Source organism: Melospiza melodia, chromosome 27 (genome assembly GCF_035770615.1).
Source record: "Melospiza melodia melodia isolate bMelMel2 chromosome 27, bMelMel2.pri, whole genome shotgun sequence".
NCBI classification, from domain to species: Eukaryota; Metazoa; Chordata; class Aves; order Passeriformes; family Passerellidae; genus Melospiza; species Melospiza melodia.
In genome coordinates, this window is record NC_086220.1 from 5,045,642 (window position 1) to 5,066,782 (window position 21,141).

A 21,141-nucleotide genomic window follows, 5' to 3' on the forward strand; every position below is an offset into this window, starting at 1 on the left:
CCCAGCTCTGACAGGTGGGCACAGAACACACAGCCCCAGGTAAACCTGAGACAGGTACTAAAGGAAAACTTCACCTGGCACCTCACACGGTGCCAATCCATTTTATTCCCTCTAATGGTTATTCACGTGAGAAACCTTCCGATAAAAGTAATCAAACATTTCCAGAGGATCTGGTAGAAACTGAAGAAGTCGTTCTGTGGGGATTTTTTTACTGATTAAATCAATTTCCCCATAAAACTGGATAATATGTGGAGCATCTTCAGTCTATTTGCTTTCCCTCTCCACAAATGTTATTTTCTTAAATTAAAAAAGAAAAACAAAACAAAAAAATCTTGGTTTTGGCTTATATTCAGAACATAAAATGATGTCTGCTCATAATTCTGGGACTCTGGGAGGAGCTGGATCTGCTGCTGGAGGTGGAGCAGGGTTTGGTGGCTTGAAAAAAGAGGAAACTCAGGAAACCCTGAGAACATTCCTCCTCACTGGGAATGGGTCTGGAATTGAGAGCAGCGCTCCTCAGGCCCTGAAGTGGTTCTGCAGAGCAGGCAGGGCCCAGGTTTTATTGCCTCTGGAAGAGCACGCAGACACTTGGCAGGAGAGCCCAGAAAATCAGGAGGTAAATGCAAACTGCAGCTCCTGTGGTCAAAACCTGGGTTCTCTCCTTCTCCCAGACTCCAGGAAAAGTCTTTTAGGGCAGGAAAAAAATATCAGAAATGAATTTTCGATCTTCTGTCCGAGTCCAGGGGCTTCTACAAGGATTTTGGGGCAGGAAATGTTTCTTTTGGTGCTCTTGGATAGACCTGTAATGTTCGGAGTGCTGGAGGTTACAGAGGGGAAGGACACCCAGAGCCCTCTCCTGGCACAGGCCAAAAGGACAGCTGGAAAAATGGAACAGCTGGAAAGATAAAACAGCTGGAAAAATAGCACAGGGATGGGATGGGATGGGATGGGATGGGATGGGATGGGATGGGATGGGATGGGATGGGATGGGATGGGATGGGATGGGATGGGATGGGCAGGAGGAGGGAAGGCACAGACACTGGCGGGACTGAAGGCAAGGCCCCAGGTTGATTTAGAACCTGAATTTAAATGAGGAGAGGGTTGTGGGTGATGCAGGTGGGCAAAATAAAAGTGGGTTGGGGTTGTAGCTCTTCTCTGGTCTGCCCCTGCCCAGCTCAGGGGTGAGGACAGCCTGGTTGGGATGGGAGATGAGGGTGCTTCCCCTCGTGTTCTCCTCACTTTCAGCATCCCAAACTCCTCACTTTGAGTATCCCAAACTCCTCCTCACTTCCAGCATCCCAAACCCCTCCTCACTTCCATCACCCCAAACTCCTCCTCACTTCCAGCATCCCAAACCCCTCCTCACTTCCATCACCCCAAACTCCTCCTCACTTCCAGCATCCCAAACCCCTCCTCACTTCCATCACCCCCAAACTCCTCCTCACTTCCAGCATCCCAAACCCCTCCTCACTTCCAGCATCCCAAATCCCTCCTCACTTCCATCACCCCAAACCCCTCCCCGCTTCCATCACCCCAAACCCCTCCTCACTTCCAGCATCCCAAACCCCTCCTCACTTCCAGCATCCCAAACCCCTCCTCACTTCCAGCACCCCAAACTCCTCCCTGTTCCCCTGCCCAGCTCTGAGCCAGGTCATTTCCCAACCCAGAGGTCCTGGAAAATTTGTGATAAATGAATTTATTGTCAGAAATAAAGGGATAGGAGAGAGGGATCCTCTCCCTGGGACTGGGACCGCTCCCACCCCTGCCCTGAGGGTCTCTCAGAGGATTTTGAGTTTTGCTGCTGATGGAAGCAGCTGGAGGCTTTGGATGGGAGTGGAAAGGCTGATCCCAATATCAAGACAAGGAAAATCATGGCTGGGGTGAAGGAAAATTCAACTTGAGAGCATAGGAAGGTGAGATCTGACACGGGGCAGGGGATTTAGGGCTCAGGGAGGCAAACTCTGCAGCGAGAGCTGCCCTGGGGCACCACAGCTGCACATTTTGGGTGTGATGTAGTGCCCGGGCACACCCTGGGTGCTGGCACACCCTGGGCACTGCTTTAGAGCATCATTCAGGTGAAATCCTGCCCGTTCCAGACATTTGTGGGACGTTTTTATCCCTCCAGATCCTACAGACGCCGCTCAGTGCTCCTCTGGGGCATCATCTGTGCTGCCAGTTCCCATAACAACTTGTGAATTCAGCACTGCAAAGCTGCTTTTTAATTATTATTAAAAAAAAAAAAAAAAAAAAAAAAAAAAAGAAAAAAAAAAAAAAAAAAAGAGGAAAAAAAAGGAAAAAAAAGGGAAGCCAGCCCAAATTCTCTTGTCTTTTGTCAGCTCCTGAAGCACTCGGATCCCTGGCAGGCTGCCTCTTCTTTTCTCCTCCTCTTTTCCTTGTTTTCCATGAAAAGGAGCCCGGGATTACGCTGAGAAGGGCCATTACCATTATTTAGAAAGAAAAAGGGATATTGCCTATCCAGCTTTACAGACACTGGGCCTTGGCAAACACTGAGGGTGGGAAGGAGGGGGGATGAAAAGGTTTGGGTGTGCTGGGTGCTGATTTGGGTGATGGATTGGGCTCTTCAGCAAACCCTGACAGGTTTATTTAGAGCTTCTCTTTGCTCTGGCCTACCCCAGGCAGTGTCACTCATTCCTGGCACTCCAAAGGAGTTAAAACCGAGTTTAAACCCAGGAAAGGGGGATAAACACCAGCGATAAAACTCCAGGGACTGCTCCCTCCCCTGCCCTGGGGGTCTCTGCAGAGGAATTTGGGTTTTTCCTGGTGGGGGAAGCAGTTGGAGGATTTAGATGGATGTGAAAAGGTTGAGCCCAACATCAAGATAAGGAAAATCATGGCTGGGGTGAACTGAGATTACAATGTTCTGAGTCCTGAGCTCATCAAGATGAGAACTGAGGCAGGAGAGCTACGGAGGGGATTTTAGGGTGTGTAAAACACAGCAGAATCCATGGGGAAAACACCAAATATTTTATAACTCAGCATTTTCTGTGTGGACATTTGTAGCCCACACTTACCATTACCAAAGAATAAAAATTCCCATTTAGAAATGATGATAAAAATTATTATAAAATCAGAGATGAAGCCATCCCTGTTCTTATCAGTTCTTTGCCCTCACTGAGGTTTCCTTGCCCAGGTTTAAAACGTTCTTTTAAATTCACCCCCTTCAATGGAAGGCACTAAAGGATGGGCAGCACTTTGTGCCACTGCTTTTCTCATCCCTTCAGAGAATCCCAAAATGGTTTGGGTCAGGATGAACCATAAATCCCATCCCAACCCTCCTGACAAGGGCAGGGACACCTCCCACCATCCCAGGTTGCTCCAAGCCCCATCCAACCAGGCCTTGGATACTTCTAGGGATAAAAATTTTAATTTTTTCCCCATAAAAACACAGTGAAGAGTGATCTGAATTCAGCCATACAGCTGCTGAGGGCCATCAGATGCAACTTTGAAGCTGCAGACAGAGAAATTCTGCAAATGTTGGCACCCAAGGAATTGAAATTGTGTTGGGCTGGAGCCACGTGGCACCATCTGAGCAGGGAATGGGAAATACAAGGGGCTGTGGGCAAAACCTGTGCTCTGGGCAATTAATTGCTGGGGTTTTTAATTAGTAGCCACAGCAGATTTGAATGCAGTGCTCAGTCCATGCAGCAGAAGGGTTAAAATCCTGAATTTATCTGAAGACCATCACCCACTCTCTGCCAGGCATGAATTCCTGGGTTTGGTGCTTTTAAGGACAGTGCAGTGCTCTGAGGAGGAGGAGGAATATTCCCTTTTGAACTCGATTATCTGGCAATTTGGGTGCAATTGCATGGAAACAAAATTAAAGTTACATTAAGATACTGCAGATAATGGGTCGACCTTGCTGATATCACTGGCCTGAGTTTCTTGGCTTGTTCACCTAGGAGCAGAACGAGACAGGAAAACTGCACAAAAAGAAAGGAAAAGAACCCTTACACGGGTGTAAATCCCAATTTTTGAACATAATGGGATAAATCGGGGTTGTGGGGTCAGCCTTGATCTTGGCACTTCTCAGTATTGCAAATAAACCTCCTTTAATTAAAGCTCATCTCTTCCTTCCCGCGATTTTTAGGAAAAGCAAATGAGGCAGAGCTGTGTTGGCTGCAGCACCAGGAACATTCCCCTTAATCCTTGGGGATGTTCCTACCCTATTGCTGGGGTGGCAGTGAGCTGTCCCCTCCTGACAGGGACATGGAGGGGCTGGAGCACATTCAGGACAGGGAACGGAGCTGGGAAGGGTCTGGAGCCCCAGGAGAGGCTGAGGGAGCTGGGGAAGGGTCTGGAGAATTCCTGAGAGAGCTGGGCAGGGGCTCAGCCTGGAGCAAAGGGGGCTCAGGGGGCCCTTGTGGCTCTGCACAGCTCCTGCCAGGAGGGCACAGCCGGGGGGGTCGGGCTGTGCCCCAGGGAACAGGGACAGGAGCAGAGGGAACGGCCTCAGGCTGGGCCAGGAGAGGTTTGGGTTGGATTTTAGGAACAATTTCTTCATGGAAAGGGCGCTCAGGCCTTAGATGGTGGAATCACGATCCCTGAAGTGTTCAAAAAACACCATGCATGAGGCATTTGAGGTTGTGGCTCAGTGGTGACCACGGTGGTGGTGGTGGGCTGATGGTTGGACTCAAAGATGTCAGACATTCACCCCAGCCTCAGGGATTCTATGTTTCCATGATTCCGTGGTTCCATGATTCCATAATTCCATGGTTGCATGGTTCCATGATTCCATGTTTCCAGGATTCCAGGGTTCCATTTTTCCAGGATTCCTGGATTCCATGGTTCCATGATCCCATGACTCCATGATTCCATGACTCCATGTGTCCATGTTTCCACGATTCCATGGTTCCATGATTCCATGACTCCATGATTCCATGGTTCCATGACTCTGTGGTTCCATGGTTCTGTTGTTCCATGGTTGCATGATTCCATGGTTCCATCACTCCATGATTCCATGTTTCCATGATTCTATGACTCCATGATTCCATGTTTCTATGATTCCATGTTTCCATGATTCTATGTTTACATGCTTCCGTGACTCCATGATTCCATAGTTCCATGTTTCCATGATTCTATGTTTACATGTTTCCATGATTCCATGGTTCCATGACTCCATGGTTCCACAGTTCCATGGTTCCATGTGTCCACAGTTCCACAGTTCCATGGTTCCATGGTCCCAGACACAGTTTCTGGAGGTCCAGATCCCAATTTGTAATTATCTCCACCAGCTCATTCCCACAGCCCTGAGGAAACCTGTGAGTCCCGTGGGGAGCTGGGCCAGCAGCAGGACCTGGCCCAGCACCCCCGGATCTGCCCAGCCTGGGGACCTTTGCCAGCCCCAACCCCAGCCCTGGAGCCCCTGGAGCTGTGCCAGGACCTTGTGCAACTTCTCCTCGTCCTATTTGTCCAAATCCTGGCTTTTATTTGCCTCCCTCTCCAGATCAATGGGAGACGTTGCTCAATTTTGGAGCTGCTGGAAATCCCGGCGCTCCCAGGGCTGCTCCAGGAGCACGTGGAAGGTGTTCCTGACCTCCCTTCCTAAGGGGCCATGGAGCAGCAAAAGGGGAGGCACAGAATGGTTTGGATCTGTGTTAACCATCAATAAAATATTTTTCAGTCTATTTGTTTTTACTGCACAATGTTGTTGATACTTCTAACACTAATTACCTATATTTTTACTTTATGTAGTCTTGCTATATCTTTCACACTTCTAACTTTCTAAAATACCTAGTGTTTTTATAAAACTATAGTTTAAAACTTGTTAAATCTTTTTTCTAGTTCAATCTCTCAATGTTATCTCTATTTTTTAGCTTTCTGAAGTCAATATACTTTATTTCAGAGTTTACATACAAGTATATGTAATATATACAAATAATAATCCTTAGTTTTGTATTATACAAAACAATGCCAGAGTGGTTTGAGTTGGGAGGGACCTTAAATCCCATCCCTGGGACACCTTCCATGATCCCAGGCTGCTCCAAGTCCATCCAGCCTGACCATGGGCACTTCCAGGGATAGGAATTTTATTGGAAAAAGGCTCCCAATATTCCCAGTTAGATTGTGCCTGGGCCAGTCTGACCCTCGCTGCTGGGCCAAAGGCAGCAACTGCGGTGTATCACCCCAGAGATACCTTGGCTTGCTGGTGGTTGCAGCTGGGCACTGAACAAGTCCAGGCTTGTTAGGAACCCCGTTTACCTCAGGAGGAATGGCTTCAGGCAATGGTGAAGAGAAAAAGGAGAGGATTCTGCTGGAGGGTTTAATGTCCAGAGGTTTATTCCATGGTTACAGAGGTCTGAACGTGAGCAACTGCTCCAACAGAATCCCAGCCGCACGGTCTGATCACCTTTTTAAGCTCAGGGACAGGGGGAGGGGAGGTACAGGTGAGCCACCAACCAGGTGAGAGGGGCAGGGTCTCAGGGGAAGATGACACCCAGACAGGCAAATGACCTCTGGGCACAGGGGCATCCTTTGAACTTGACCAACCACACGACGCCTTGCTGGAATGTTCAGCCTGATTGACAGGACTCACTCAGCATGGGGGCAAGGGGGAAGCGAGGGAGGTATAGGCACACCTGGGGGAATGACCTGGAAGGCCAAAATGGGACATTACAGCACACCACAACAGAATTTAATTTTTTTTTTTCCATAAAAATGCAGTGAAAAGGGCTCTAAACTCAGGCACATAGATGCATTTTTGCATTTTTGGGAAGCAGGCCACCACCCTGAGGTGGTGTCCCCAATCCAGGTGTAGGACAGCTGGAGGGAGCACAGCCCAGAGCCCCAAGAGCAGGTGAGGATTTCCAGGTGTGTGTGACTCAGTTTGCATGGGAGCTGGAAAGATCCCCTTCCCCAAAGCCAGGACTTCTGCCATGACAAATTTCCAACTCCATTTCCAGCTCCAATTCCCACTCCAGGAGTGCAGAGCTGAGAGGGTTCTGCAGGGGAATTTTTACTCGGGGTGAAGCATTGATTTTGCATTTGCTTTTCTGACTCTGCTGCTAAAATTATTATTGCAGTTGGACTGAGCTGATCCTGGATGATTTAAGTGTCTAAAATAAAATTATGAACGAGCTGTGTTTTCCATGAGTAACGCTCCCATTCATCCCTGACTTCATGGCAGTGAAATCATTCCCAAGAAGCAACGAGTGGGCTTGGAAAGCGCTGGAAATGTTTAGAGATGATAATTTAGTTCATTACACTGAAAGTTTTACATTTATTTACATTTTGTGAGGGGAAGGTGCAAGCCCATCAGGATCAGCCTTTAGGGATTCTTTCCCCTCTCATTCCTTTGATTTTTGTCACCAAATCCCAGAGGCTCCAATGTCACCCGCCAGAGTCATCGGTGACATTTCCCTGCGTCTTGTTTCCCAATTAAATAGGAAAACTGCGCTTCCACCTCACTTCTACTCCCTAAACTCTAAATTTGCCTCAAATATGGCCCCTGGGAAATGGCAGTTTTAGGTTTTCCAGATGTTTGGAGTGATTGGATTAAAGTGGATTTAGGCAGCAGTGGGATCCATAACTGTGACCTCAGGAGTTTTCCCAGTGCATCCTCCCAGGAAATGACCCAAGCTGGAATTCTGCAAAACTCTTGGCACAGGAGGAGCTGGAAAAGCTCAACTCAGAGCTGGATGTGAGCTGGGCTTTTCCTCTGGTTTATTTTTGAGGCAAAATCCTTCCCAAACGGGCTCTGGATGGGGCTGTCCTGAGACATCGCTCTGCTCCTGAAAAAAATCACATTTCCCGCCTGAAAAATCACATTTCCCTCCTGAAAAAAATCACATTTCCCGCCTGAAAAATCACATTTCCCTCCTGAAAAAGAAATCACATTTCCCTCACTCCTCTCCCATTTTCTGGGGCCAGAGGGAGGCTCCTCACGGCATTTTGAGTTTGTTGATACCTTGAGATGCTGCTGGCAGCATTCAGGCGTCAAACCTGAATGGGTCATTTTTTGGGTCATTTTTTTGGGGTCATTTTGGGTCATTTTTTTGACCCAAATCCCTCATCAATTCAAATTAACCCCTTTGCTGCTGGGCCAGGCAGCGCTGAGCTCCTGAGCTCTGCATTCCTGACCCAGCGGGGTTTAAATATCCCTGAGGGGGACAAGATCTGCACTGGGGCAGGGCTGTGCATGGAGAGGGTGCCAAAGTGTCCATGAGAGACAAAATCCACTTTTACAGCAAGTTTGAGTGTGGAGAGGCACCCAAAGTGTCTCAGAAGGGGACAAAATCCACATTTACAGCAGATTTTTGCATGGAGAGGCTCCTCCTAAGAGAGGACAAAATCTGCTCTGGGGCAGGTTTGTGCATGGAGAGGCTCCCAAAGTGTCCCTGAGGGTGACAAAATCCACTTTTACAGCAGGTTTGTGTGTGCAGAGGTTCCCAAAGTGTTCCTGAGAAGGGATAAAATCTGCACTGGGACAGGGCTGTGCATGGAGAGACTCCTGAGTTTTTCTAAGGGGGACAAAATCCACTTTTACAGCAGGTTTGAGTGTGGAGAGGCACCCAAGGTGTCTCTGAAAGGGGATAAAATCTGCATTGGGGCAGGGCTGTGCATGGAGAGGCTCCTAAAGTGTCCCTGAGGGAACAAAATCCACTTTTACAGCAGGTTCGTGCATGGAGAGGCACCCAAGTTGTCCCTGAGGGGGACAAAATCCACTTTTAGAGCAGATTTTTGCATGGAGAGGCTGCCAAGGTGTCCCTGATGGGGATAAAATCTGCACTTGGGGCAGATTTGTGTATGGAGAGGCCTGATATATATTTTGGGGTGCTCTGTGTGATATTAGGGTGCTGATTTATATCTTTTGGGGTGCTCCTGTATTGTTTCAGGGTGATAATTTATATTTTTGGGGTGCTCCTGTATGATTTTGGGGTGCTGATTTATGTATTTTTGGGTTCTCCCGTACGATTTTGGGGTGCTGATTTATGTATTTTTGAGATTCTCCTGTGCAATTTTGGGGTGCTGATTTATATATTTTGGGGTGCTCCTAGGGCTTTGATTTATATTTTTTGGGTGCTCCTATGCAATTTTGTGGTGCTGATTTATATTTTTTGGGTGCTCCTCTGTGATTTCAGGATATTAATTTTTTTTTTTTTTGGTTGCTACTGTGTAGTTTTGGGGTGCTAATTTATATATTTTGGGTGCTCCTGTTGTGACTTCAGGGTACTGATTTATATATTTTGGGGTGCTCCTGTGTCATTTCACAGTGTTAGTTTATATTTTTTGGGTGCTCCTGTGTGGTTTCAGGGTGCTCCTGTGTGATTTTAGGACCCTGATTTACATATATTGGGGTGTTCCTGGGGTGCTGATTTATAGTCTGGGCTCCTGCTCACGTTGATTTTTTGGGTTTATTTGGCAATATTTATTATTTAATCATCCTTCAGAACAGCAGGAAATTGGAGCTGTTTTCCTTCCCTAGTGTTGTTTTGCTTCTCTTCACCTACGAGTGAGAGCGGGGTTTGCAGCATCCTTATCCCTGGAGCAGCCCCTTCCCCACTCTCTGTCTGTCTGTCTGTCTGTCTGTCTGTCCTGAGGGGTTTCCCCATAAATCCTCCCCGGGTGGCTCCCCCAGCACTGCAGGGGCGTTTCAGGTGCTGGTGAGAAGATTTAGGGGGTCAGGAAGGATTCCAGGGGTGTTTCTATGGACATGGATCTGTGTTGGATTGATGGGGGGTAGGATGGTGGGGATGGACAGAGAGCAGAGATCTCTGCAGCCAGGGCTGGGAACTTGTGGGTTATTGCAAAGGGCCTGGGTGCAGGGCCCTGCTGGGAGCTGCCAAACACAGCTCAGAGCAGGCTGAGAGAAGAGAGGGGGAGAGAGGGTGAGAGGGTGAGAGTAAAAGGGGTAAAAGCAAGAGCTAAGAGACAAGAGGTAAGAGCTAAGAGCATAGAAAAAGTAAGTGCAAAGTTCCCGTTCCAATATCATAAATCTTCTTCTGTGCTGAATATTCTCATTCTCACTAACCAATCTAGTACAAGATACAAATCCTACAGCATTTCCATACAGCCTAGAAGAATCATTACATTCCCACACTGGGTTACATTTTAAACCCTAAAAACTCCTCTTTGGGCCCTTCTGCCAAGCTGGCAGGGTCTGCTCTGAGCCTTGGGCCTGTCTGCAAGCAGAGGGGATTGTTTGATCCAAAGGGGATCACCTTCAGCTGGCCCTGCCATTGTTTTCCAGTTGTTCAGTAACTGAGGGATCTCAAAGCTTGCTTCCATTTCAATCTGGCTTGTAGTTTCCATATTCTCAAAATCTTTTGCCAGACAATCATATTTATAAGGCTTTCCTGTTTCACCTTCCCCAACAGAGCTGAATCTCCCAATAGAAGTTCATTAAGGCGGCACTTTGCATCAGGAATAAATGCATGGAGTGAGTCAGGAAAGAGAATTTGAGTTTAATTATTAGAAATAATCAAATTATTGGCTTTAACTGAGCTGCAGCTGACCCTGTGGTGCTGAAGGGTTTGAGCTTCCTTTTTCTAGTTGGGACACACTGAGAACAGCAGAAATGGCACAACTATTCCGTCCTTGGGCTGTGTTTGCTGTCTGTGCCCTTCCAGGGGAAATTCCTGCTGGAAAAGGGAATTCCAGAGGGTTTTGTGCCCTGCTGGGCATCCCTGGGCTCTTCAGGGACACAGGACCAGGAGCTGCTGCTGCTGCTGCTGTGCCCAGGGATGCTGAGTGGAGAGACAATGGACAAAAATCAGCTTTTCCAGAAGGAATCTGCTGAGGAAAAGGGGCTGTTGGAAATCTGGGCTGCAGAGGGGGAAGGGGAGGTGAAATCAGCTTCACCCCCAGGCAAGGACCCATTCCTGCCCTGCCCCAGCTCAGTGTCCCTGCTCCCCTCTGCTTTTTGGTTTTTGTGATTCTCAGGCTGATTTCTGCTTCCCACAACCTGCCTCATTAGCAAAACACAACTCCCCAGAAATTTCTTTTCAATCTGGCGTTTTCACCCGTCAATTATCTGCAGGTTTTTATTCCCTCACACTTTTTTTCCCTCTTTTTTTTTTTTTCCTTTTTCTTTTTTTGGAACATGCAGCTTTTTCTTCTTGAAGTTCTCCAAAGGGATCGGTGTTTCCAGAATCCAGAATCCCACACTGCTGAATGCTGAACACAGGGTTGGACCAAACCTTCAGCAAGAACGCTGACCTTAAATGGGCAGAGGAAGAGTTTGGGGTTACATTCCCATGCAGAGGAGCTCCCACAGCATCACCACGAGATATTTGGTCAAAAACCCCCGAGGAGGGATGAAGGAGAGGATTCTGCTCGACCATTCTCTGGTCCAGGCTTCCAGAGCAGCTTGAGGTGACCCCAGCACCCCAAAAGTTGCTCTGAGAAGTTTTAGGTAACAGCATTGCTGCTTACCTGGGATTTTACCTGCTCTTATTTCTGCAGTTGGATCTGAAGTTGCTCCTTCCCTTTTTTCGCCCTCTTTTTTATTATTTTTTTTGTATCTTTTTTCCTCTTTTTTCCTTTTTCCCCCTTTTCTGCTGCAGATTTCAATGGGAGCATTGACAGAGCTGGAACAACGTGAGGGTTGATCTTTCCATCATCACCAAGTTGGGATTTTTATATCACTCCAAGCCAAACCCAGACTTTTCAGGACATCTCACAGCTCAAAGCCTTGCTCTGGGATGGTGCCTGGTGCTGCTTGTGCCACATCCCAGAGGCTGGCACCCCAAACCCTGTGATGGGCACCTACATCCCCAGCTCTGATCTTGTGCTGGGGCCATCTGGGGGTCTGGGCAGGGCTCTGTGTCCTGGTTTGAACAGCCAGGTGTCTGAAATGGAAAATGCAAACCCCCTCCCTCTGAGCTGTTATAAATTTGAAATTAAGGGGCTCTCAGGCAAAGATATGGGAGCAGGAATGACAGTTCTTTATTAGGGAAATTAAAAATACAAATGCAATGGTACAAACAAACCCTGCCAGAGTGAGAGCAGGCCCTGGCACGCTGTGGCTCAGGCTGGTGGCACAGCCCCATCCCATGGGGGCTCAGCCCTCCTGCAGTGCCAGCTGTGGCTCTGCTGCAGCAGGGATCCTGCACAAGGGGGGAGTTTTCCTCTGCAGCTCCAGGGCTGCTGCAGATGGGCCTGGGCTCCCTCTGGCCATGCAGGGCAGCAGAAAGCTGCTCCTCTGGCAGTGCAGGGGGCAAAGGCTGCTGTGCTGTGCCAGGCTCAGATTGCATCCAGGCAGGAATGCTTGGCTCCTGCCCTGGGCGCAGCATCTGCCCATGGGATGCTGGAATTGGATCAGCCCTGCAGGGACACTCAGTGGCCATGGACAGCAGAGATCTCCTGGAGGGAGGATTGGCTGTGGGAGAGATGAAGAAAACTGCCCCAAGAACAGCAGAGAACTGCCCCAGCTCTGACAGGTGGGCACAGAACACACAGCCCAGATAAATCTTGCATTTCCAAGCCAAGACACTCCTCCAGAGGGAATCCAGAGCCTTGGTTGGTATCTGTGAATGTGCCAGGGCTGGGGAGGGCTGTGAAAAGCAGAGAGCAGCTCCTAAAATCCCTCCTCTTGGTGGCCCGGAGGGTGCCCAAGCTCTGAGGTCACAGAGATAAAACGAGGGAGTTGTTGGTGTTTTTGCATTCAGAGTTATGAAACTCCTCTTGGAATGGACTGAAACTCTGGGCAGCTGCGAGGAAAGGAGGCTCAGACAGGGTGTGGGACATGGATGGAGCCCATGTGACAGAACACACAGCCCCAGCTGAACCTCAGCCCCTCTGCCAGCAGCAGAGCGGGCTCAGCCCTTGCACTGAGGGATTCAGGTGATCTTTGGCCCTTCCTTGCTGCCATCTGTTTGGGATGGAGCTGTCACGATCCATCCTCGTGAAAGGAAGTTGTGATGGTTCGTGGATTTGGTCTCAGGGTGCAAAAAGAACTGACATAGTACAAGGGGATTTACGGTAATAACCAAAACAAATGCACCTCTATTGAATGACCACAGCAAAATGTGAGAGAGGGATTAAGGGAGAGAAAAGATAGAGAAAGAGAGAGAATAGAGAGAAAGAGGGGGATATAGCTACCAAATGTAGAGACAAAGTCCTTTGGTCCAGTCCAGTTGAGGATCTGCCTGTTACGTCAGGGAGATCTCAAAATCTCTCGCTAACTCAGAGGTTTTTATTATGATAACTTTATTGGAAACTGTGAAGGGCGGGGCGGGGTGGGGGGGGAACAGATACAATAAGGAATAGATGTAGCAGGTAGTCCATGCTCTCAGCAGTAAATGAGAGCCATTCTCTTCTTGGTCAGTGGTCACAACCTGCAGGCAAACATCTCGCTTTGGCCAGCTTGCCTCCCCCACACACCTGCCCCAGGCTGGGGGTTTCAGTCCCAGTCCTTGGGAGGAGCAGAGGGGCCTTTGCACATGGGGGTTCTGTGTCTCAGTCCTTGGGAGGAGCGGAGGGGCCTTTTCACATGGGGGTTCTGTGTCTCAGTCCTTGGGAGGAGCGGAGGGGCCTTTTCACATGGGGGTTCCATGTCTCAGTCCTTGATGGAGAGGCTCCTTACATCTCAGTCTGTCTGTCACGGTGGTTGTAAAACAGGTGAGGGTCTTCTGTGGGAGACCACCTGAAACTCAGGAGCAGTCCAGCCAGGCCGAGAGGTGGGACAGCTCCCAAGGCTGTTGTTGCAAAAAGGGCACGGTGCCCCCTTCTTCTTCTCATTGGGCTCAGTGTAGCACACAGCAAACAACACCTGTGAAAACAAATAAAAATAACTTAACACTGTGCTCTCAGGTCTCAGGGCCTTTGGCGTGTGACTTTCTCCTTCAGAGCCAGAGATTTTAGATGGGGGGGGGTGGGGTCTTCTCTTCAGTGGTCCCACAATGACAATCATGAGGCAAACGAGGGAAAATTCAGGCAGGCTCTCACAGGAGCCACGAGCTGGGCTCCGGGGCTGAAAGGAGCATCCAGCAGTGAGAAAAATCCCCCTGGGCCGAGCTCAGGGGTATCTCAGGACAGCTCTGCTGCCTCCAGGTGCCACCAGGCGGGCCAGGGATGTCGCCGGGGCTCGTGTTGCCCGTGACAACCCGGGCTGGAGCTGCTCGCCAGGCACACACAGACACACGTGCAGGGGTTGCCATAACAACCAGCCCGGAGTTTTTATGGATCCTGGGCTCTGTTTGCCAGCATCCACAGCACCTCCGCGGGGCTGCAATCCAGGAGAGGAAGCACTGCCTTGGTGCTCTCTTCACCTTCAAAAAAAACAGAGCCTTAAATCAGGAATGATGGGCAAAAAGTGTGGATTAATGATGGGAAAAGTGGGAAAGGAGAGTCAGGGTTTGGTGCTGTGCTGGTGTTTTAAAAAAAGAGCTTTAAATCAGGAATGATGGGCAAAATGTGTGGATTAATGATGGGAGAAGTGGGAAAAGAGAATCAAAAAGGGTTTGGTGCTCTGCTGGGGTTTTAAAGGATCCGGGGCTCTGTTTGTCATTCTCCCACCCACCAAAAAAAAAACCAAAACAAAACAGAGCCTTAAATCAGGAATGATGGGAAAAAGTGTGTGTTAATGATGGAGGAAGTGGGAAAGGAGAGTCAGGGTTTGGTGCTGTGCTGGTGTTTTAAAAAAAGAGCTTTAAATCAGGAATGATGGGCAAAAAATGTGGATTAATGATAGGACAAGAGGGGAAAGAGAATCAAAAAGGGTTCAGTTCTGTGATGGTGTTTTAAAGGATCCTGGGCTCTGTTTGTTGTCCCCCTGCCACGCCCCCCAAAAGAAAAAAAAAAAACAAAACCCCAACAAAACAGAGCCTTAAATCAGGAATGATGGGGCAAAATTGTGGATTAATGATGGGAAAAGAGATGGGAAAAGAGATGGGAAAAGAGATGGGAAAAGAGAGTCCCACAGGCTCAGTGCTGTGTTGGAAGCACAGGGAAAGCTGGGCTGGACGTGCTGGGTTTGGTGTCCCCAGCCCAGCTCAGTGACAGTGCCAGCAGAGCCACCGGTGCCAGCAGCAGCTGCAGGTGACAAATCAGGGATGGAGATTCTGCTCTGGGCAGCCTCTGACCCAGCCTGACCCTGGCTAAAGCTGCCAGGCAGGGCTGGGACAGGGCTGGGACAGGGCTGGGACAGGGCTGGGACAGGGCTGGGACAGGAGGTATCACCCCCAGCCTTGGGCTGAGCCCCCAGTGTGGGCAGCAGGAAAAGGGAGATTCTGCCCCTCTACCCTGCTCAGGTGATTCCCCACCTGCAGAGCTGCTCCAGCCCTGGGAATTCCAACATCAGCAGGACCTGGAGCTGCTGGAGAGAGCCCAGAGGAGCCCCCGGAGCTGCTGCAGGGCTGAGCCCCTCAGGAGCCAGGCTGGGAGAGCTGGGGGTGCTGCCCTGGAGAGGAGAAGGCTCCAGGGAGAGCTCAGAGCCCTTGCAGGGCCTGAAGGGGCTCCAGGAGAGCTGCAGAGGGACTGGGGACAAGGATGGAGGGACAGGAGGCAGGGAATGGCTGCCAGTGCCAGAGGGCAGGGCTGGATGGGATCTTGGCAATTGGGAATTGTTCCCTGGCAGGGTGGGCAGGGGCTGGGCTGGAATTGCCAGAGCAGCTGTGGCTGCCCCTGGAGCCCTGGCAGTGCCCAAGGCCAGGCTGGGCATTGGGGCTGGCAGCACCTGGCACAGTGGGCAGGTGTCACTGGGGGTTGCACTGGGTGGGGTTTCAGGTCCTTTCCCAGGCAACCCATCAGTGGCTCAGCTATACCACAATTCCATGATCACCAGCCTGAACCCCACTCCACCATAAATGACATTTCCTCTGGGCATTAGGGATTGTCTGTAGCACCAGAAACCACTGGGTTTTGCTCAGAGTAGCTTCCAGGGCAAACCCTTGCTCCTCCGAGGGCTAGAGGAGCCCTTCCCGCAGGGATCCGTCCCAGGATGTGGATCCCTTTCCTGCAGGGATCCATCCCAGCTCCTGGAGCCCTTCCTTCAGGGATCCATCCTGGGAGAGGGGAGCCTTTCCCACAGGGATCCATCCCGGGGTTCCAGGAGCCCTTTCCCACCGGGATCCCTCCTGGGATGGAGGAGCCCTTCCTGCAGGGATCCAGGAGCCCTTCCAACAGGGATCCATCCCGGGATAAGGCAGCCCTTCCTGCAGGGATCCATCCCGCCTGGAGGAGCCCTTCCCACATGGATCCAGCCTGGGATGGAGGAGCCCTTCCCGCAGGAATCCATCTCGGGATGTGGATCCCTTTCCTGCAGGGATCCATCCTGGGATAGGGGAGTCCTTCCCACAGGGATCCACAAGCCTATTCCCACAGTGATCTGCCCTGGGATGCAGATCCCTTTCTTGAATCCATCCCGGGATGCAGAGCCCTTCCTGCATGGATCCATCCTGGGATGTGGGTCCCTTTCTCGAATCCATCCCGGAATGCGGATCCCTTTTCCACAGGGATCCATCCCGAGCATTGAGCCCTTTCTTGCACGGATCCATCCCGGAATGTGGATCCTTTCCTGCACGGATCCCTCCCGGAATGTTGATCCCTTTCCTGCATGGATCCATCCCGGAATGCGGATCCCTTTCCCCAGGGATCCCTCCTGGAATGGTGATCCCTTTCCTGCATGGATCCATCCTGGAATGCGGATCCCTTTCCCCCAGGGATCCCATCCAGCTTCGGGGCTCTGCTCTTCCTCCCTGGTGCCGCTCCCGGGGCAGGGCGAGCTGCGAGCTCACAGGAGCTCTGGAGCTCTGCAGAGCTGAGCTATTTCTGGAGCTGGAATGTGTGAGTGCTCCGCCTGGCTCCCTCCAAATGCTTCCCGAGGAGTGCAGGAGGTAAAACAAGAGCAGCGCTGTGCCCGATCCAGCTTTCCTTTTCCTTTTCCTTTTCCTTTTCCTTTTCCTTTTCCTTTTTCCTTTTCCTTTTCCTTTTCCTTTCTTTTCCTTTTCCTTTTCCTTTCCTTTTCCTTTACCTCATCCTTTTCCTTTCCTCATCCTTTTCCTTTTCCTTTTCCTTTTCCTTTTCCTTTTCCTTTTCCTTTTCCTTTTCCTTTTTCCTTTTCCCTTTTCCTTTCATTTTCCTTTTCCTTTTCCTATTCCTTTTCCTCATCCTTTTCTCTCCTTTTCCATCCTTTTCTCTTCTCTTCCTTTTTCCTTTTCCTTTTTCCTTTTCCTTTCTTTCCTTTTCCTTTTCCCTTTTCCTTTTCCTTTTCCTCATCCTTTTCCTCATCCTTTTCCTTTTCCTTTTCCTTTTCCTTTTCCTTTTCCTTTTCCTTTTCCTTTCCTTTTCCTTTTCCTTTTCCTTTCCTTTTCCTCATCCTTTTCCTTCTTCCTTTTTCCTTTTCCTTTTCCTTTTCCTTTTCCTTTTCCTTTTCCTTTTCCTTTTTCCTTTTCCTTTTCCTTTTCCTTTTCCTTTTCCTTTTCCTTTTCCTTTTCCTTTTCCTTTTCCTTTTCCTTTTCCTTTTCCTCATCCTTTTCCTCATCCTTTTCCTCATCCTTTTCCTCTTCCTTTTCCTTTTCCTTTTCCTTTTCCTTTTCCTTTTCCTTTTCCTTTTCCTTTTCCTTTTCCTTTTCCTTTTCCTTTTCCTTTTCCTTTTCCTTTTCCTTTTCCTTTTCCTCATCCTTTTCCTTTTCCTCATCCTTTTCCTTTTCCTTTTCCTTTTCCTTTTCCTCATCCTTTTCCTTTTCCTCATCCTTTTCCTTTTCCTTTTCCTCATCCTTTTCCTCATCCTTTTCCTTTTCCTCATCCTTTTCCTTTTCCTTTTCCTTTTCCTTTTCCTTTTCCTTTTCCTTTTCCTTTTCCTTTTCCTTTTCCTTTTCCTTTTCCTTTTCCTTTTTCCTTTTCCTCTTCCCTTTCCCTTTCCGCGCCTTCCTTCCCTGCAGCTGTGGCCCTGGGCACGCAGAGGGATCCATCACGGCCACCAGCAGGGTGGGGCAGGGACCAGAGGCTGTGTGCAGGGTTTGGGGCAGAAAAGTTCAGATTTGGGGCAGAAAAGCTCAGATTTGGGGCAGAAAAGCTCGGATTTGGGGCAGAAAAGCTCGGATTTGGGGCAGGCTTGGCAGCCCTGAGGAGCAGGGCAGTGCCACTGAGGGAAAGGAGGGACTGGGAGAAGGAAGGACTGGGAAGAGAGAAGCAGCAGATCAAAGCATCACCGGAGCTGCTGCATCCCTGCTCCAGCTCCCCTGCGGGTGGAGGGGCAGCAAAACCAGTTTGGATGGAGCCTGGAGCTCTGGGGACACTGGTCCAGAGCCCACGGTGCCTGCCAGTGAGTCTCAAGTTTAAAGTTTAAAGATTAAAGTTTAAAGTTTAAAATGTTTATCCCATCCCAAACCTGCCATGACAGGGACACCTCCCACTGTCCCAGGTGGCTCCAGCCTGGCCTTGGGCACTTCCAGGGATCCAGGGACAGCCACAGCTACTCTGGGAATCTGTGCCAGGCCTCAGCACTTTTACATTTGGATGATGCCAATGGGGAGAAGAGATGAGAGAGGGATGGAGGCGAGTGGAGTCACCCAGTGTCCCCTTGCTGCCACTCAGAGGGAAGAAAAGGGACAGGAGGAAGGAAAAGAAGCAGAATGATGGGCTGGGGGTTGTGCAATGAGTAACTGGAGTGGGAATTCTCTGTATCAGCCAGAGCTGGCAGATGTTTGCACACCCCTGTGTCCTTGTGTCCCACCTGGAAGGTGACAGGCACAGGGGGCACCTGGAGCCTCTGAATTTCCTGCCTGGAGATTTGTGTGTGGAGTGAGAGGTTTGGGTGGTTTGTGAGTGCTCTGTTCTCAGGGAGCAGCGAGGGCAGGAGCAGAGCATGGCTGGGACCTGAGCTGGGGCTTTGTGATATCTGCAAGAGATCCCAGACCCTGTGCCCTCAGGGATCTGGAGGGTAAGGATCCCAGACCCCGTGCCCTCAGGGATTTGGGGTGTGGGGATCCCAGACCCCGTGCCCTCAGGGATTTGGGGTGTGGGGATCACAGACCCCATGCTCCCAGGGATTTGAGGTGTAGGGATCACAGACCCCATGCCCTCAGGGATTTGGGGTGTAGGGATCACAGACCCTGTGCCCTCAGGGATTTGGGGTGTAGGGATCACAGACCCCGTGCCCTCAGGGATTTGGGGTGTGGGGATCACAGACCCCGTGCCCTCAGGAATTTGAGGTGTGGGGATCCCAGACCCCATGCACTCAGGGCTTTGGGGTCAAGCCCAGGCCTGGTTTTGTGATGGGTTCTTTGCTTTCTGTGGGGTTCAGGGCTTTGGGGGTGTGGGCATCACTGTGAGCTCCTGCTGGACACAGGGACAGCAAATCCCCCAAGGAGCATTAACAGGGCCTGGGCTCTTTGTTTATCACCCCAGGGACTGACTGAGTCCTGTCTGTGCTGCTGTGCCCTGGTGCTAAACCCAATATTTACCCACAGGTTGGAAAAATGCCTTTGTAGCATTTCCTTGAGCTTTCCCCCTTGTTAAACAAAACCTGGATTTTGTTTTAATACAGCTCCAAATTTAACCCAGGAATGATTTTTTTCCTTAGTGCAGCATTGCTGGGTGGGGTGGCTTAAATTCACCTGTGCCTTCAGTTTGTGTCCCAGTGATTTCAGGCATTCTCAGTGCTCACGTTCAGGTTTGTTTGTGCAGAGGAGCTTTAGCCATAACATTGTGAGGAGCTTTCTGTATTTCCTAGGAGCTCTGTGAGAGCCCAAATTCTTTCAGGAGAAGCCACAGATAAAGCTGCAGCTTTGAAATGATCTGATTTAATTGCTGGCAGCAGAAGGGATGGTGGGGGAGATGTTGGGAAGAGTTCCTGCCTAAAAGTGTTGCTTCCATTAAATCCTCACAGTCTGACCTGCCTGGAGTTATTTCCTGCTGTATAACGAGAAATATTAATTGAAAAAGGCAAAAAGTGTAATCCTGGATGGGTGTGGGTGTGGATGAAGTTCTGCAGTGCCTCCTCCTGTTCCTCCTGCATTCCCAGTCCCAGTCAGTGTCTTGTTTTGGAAAGACAGGAGTCTGCTAAGGAAGGCAGGAGCCCCCCTAAATGGAAAATGTGAACCCTCCTCACCTCTCCAAATTGCTATAAATTTTAAATTAAGGGGCTCTCAGGCAAAAACATAGGAGTAGGAAATAACGGTTCTTTAATAGGGAAAGGAAAAAAAAGGATAAAATAAACAATGCAGTGAACTAAACCAACACTGCCAGAGTCAGAACCCAACCTGACACCCTGTGGGTCAGGCTGTTGGCAGCAGTCCCATTGGAATTGTGGCTCAGCCCTCCTGCAGTGTCAGGGCTGGTTCTGCTGGATCAAGGGGGATCTGTAGAGAAGGATGTATTATTCTTTCAAAGATCCAGTGGAAGAAGAGACAGCTCCTGTTCCTCTGGGAAATTTTGTGGAGAAAGCCATGCTGGTGTCTCAAAAGCCTCTGGATTATATCCGGGTAGGAATGCTTGGCTCCTCCCTCTGGGCTCCCATCTCCCAATGGGATGCTGTTGTTCTTATCAGCCATGCAGGGACATTCAATAGCTGTTATCAGCAGGTGTCCCCTTCCGAGGGATGTGTGAATGTGGTCATTCAAAGAGAGAGATAAGGCAAACTTCCCACTTGACAAAAGTAATCTGCCATACAGATGGTAATTGAAAACATCTTGCATTGCAATCTTCAACAGTCAGCCACTGAGGAGGCTCCAGGCCACCACAGGGATGCCACCTCTGTCACCCCTGCAGTTTTCCCCCCACTGGGGCTGGAGACACCTTCATGGATGGTGCCCTGTGGCAGCCTCCTCATCCTGCCCTTTTCCCTGTATCCAGGACAGGTTCTGGCTCATCCTGGCACTGTTCAAATCCAGGCTGGACATTGGGGTGTGGAGCATCTGGGACAGGGGAGGTGTCCCTGCCATGGCAGGGTGGCACTGGGTGGGATTTAAGGTCCCTTCCAACCCAAACCATTCTGGGATTTTGGGATTCCATGTTTCTGGGATTCTGCGATTCTGTGAACTTTGTTAAGCCAGCCCCAGCCTTTTGAACATTATTTTTCCTGGGTACCTTCCCACAACCTTTCTTATTTAATTCCCATTTACTTCTCTATTAAAGTTTAGCCCCACTGAGGCTGGGAGTGCGTGAACCATCCTTGACTGTGCCAGAGCCCAGGGCAGAGCTCAGCTTTATTTCCCTGCTCTGAATTACTCAGGATGGGGC

At 49.8% G+C, this 21,141-nt stretch overlaps 1 protein-coding gene across 3 annotated transcripts in view; it reads left to right on the forward strand.

Moving 5' to 3' along the window:
* Positions 1-21,141, forward strand: part of HIVEP3 (HIVEP zinc finger 3) — a 370,775-nt gene that overhangs the window by 178,683 nt on the left and 170,951 nt on the right. The gene's annotated exons all lie outside the window — the stretch shown is intronic.